The sequence below is a fragment of the Tenrec ecaudatus genome, chromosome 11 (assembly GCF_050624435.1).
Source record: "Tenrec ecaudatus isolate mTenEca1 chromosome 11, mTenEca1.hap1, whole genome shotgun sequence".
In the NCBI taxonomy this organism is placed as follows: domain Eukaryota; kingdom Metazoa; phylum Chordata; class Mammalia; order Afrosoricida; family Tenrecidae; genus Tenrec; species Tenrec ecaudatus.
Genome location: NC_134540.1, coordinates 23236702 through 23238065, shown reverse-complemented (window position 1 = coordinate 23238065; position 1364 = coordinate 23236702). Strand labels below are relative to the sequence as shown.

The window sequence follows — 1364 nt, the reverse complement described above, 5'->3', positions numbered from 1 at the left end:
CGGGGAAACGCCGCGATTCGCATTGGTCGGCTCTTTCCTAGTGCGTGAGGATTGGTCGGCGGCTCCTTAGTACTGCGTGAGGATTGGTCAACGGCTCCTTAGTAGTGCGTGAGGATTGGGCAGCGGCGGGTGGTGGGCGGGGATAGACGTCGTGACCGCCCTTCCCTGGGAGGGACCGGTGTGGACTCCAGTACCCAGCATGCATTGCCTGCCGAACTTCATTGGCCCTGGTAACGTCGACTTCCGGCGGCGTGCGCATTGACTCACCATCGCTCCTTCCGTTGTCTCCCGGGCTTTGGCAGCGTTGTCTTGGTGACGGGTCCTAACGGTCTCCAGTTTGGAGAGCCCAGGGGCTGCGTTCTGGATTGCAAATTGGAAGCGCTTTCGCCTCCTCGAAGTGTGCGGGGGTGGCGGCTGGTCCTGCCTTCGACGTAGAGAAATTGGAGCTCTGCAGGTAGCTGGCGGCGACCGTTCGCTTCCCCCTTGTCCTTTCCTGTGCAGAGCAAATAATGGCCCGATCCTGCCAAACGTGGGGCTGGCAGCTGCTTCTACCGGACTCCTTTGCAGTCCTGGAGACGTTCCTGCCCTGTATTTCACCTTTCCTTCCCGCTTTCCCGTTAGACGGTGGCCAGTCCTACGGAGCTTCGTGCCCTTCCCCAGCACACTTCTGTACTGACATGGGGACAGCTTGAAAGCTGCAGTATAACGTGTCTAGTATTAAAACATAGGAATGGCAAACATTCTTAGGACACTTGAGCTTTTTCTTCTTTGACCTTGTTTTCATGCGGAATCTGATTAGTATATATAAAAACAAGTTTTTGTCACTGTGTTTTCCTTATGATGTGTCCGGTGATGTCCATTTGCCTGTAGTTAAAACTGAAACTTAACTTTCACATTCAGGGTCTTCCACCACCTTCTCCAGACGTCCTTGAAGGTTTCATGTGTGCCTTTGTGGTTAGAGAGCGAGAGGAGTCACTACTCCAGTTCTCAAAAGATTTTACCCCAAGGGAACATCCCTACCTTCTGCTGTTGATTTACACTACCCGTAGCGCTACAGCGACCTCCTACCTGCATGCTCCGAACCCCCATCTTTTCACTGTTGTTAGGGCCTGTGGCGTATGTTCCGACCCAAGACAACAGTATGTACAGCACAAGTCCTAACTCCAAAGCCGTCCCCTAACCAGCTCAGAAGAGGCTCTTCTCTTTGATCCCCCATTGCCTTAATCAGTAAAATTCTTGAATAATGATCTAGGGCTTGTCCTTTATCTTGGCAAGTGCATATTTGTTTGTTTGTTGTTCCTGTGGGAATCATTTCTGTGCCCAGGAACTGGGCTTTTTATTCACCAAAGTGTTCCAAAACCATA

General features: G+C 51.8%; 1 protein-coding gene across 1 annotated transcript in view; it reads left to right on the top strand.

Moving 5' to 3' along the window:
• The first annotated feature begins 264 nt into the window (after positions 1 to 264).
• Positions 265 to 1364, top strand: part of PIBF1 (progesterone immunomodulatory binding factor 1) — a 271604-nt gene continuing 270504 nt past the window's right edge. Inside the window, exon 1 of the mRNA XM_075562981.1 lies at positions 265 to 454. The gene's annotated coding sequence lies outside the window, so the exon portion shown is untranslated. The remainder of the gene's footprint in view (positions 455 to 1364) is intronic.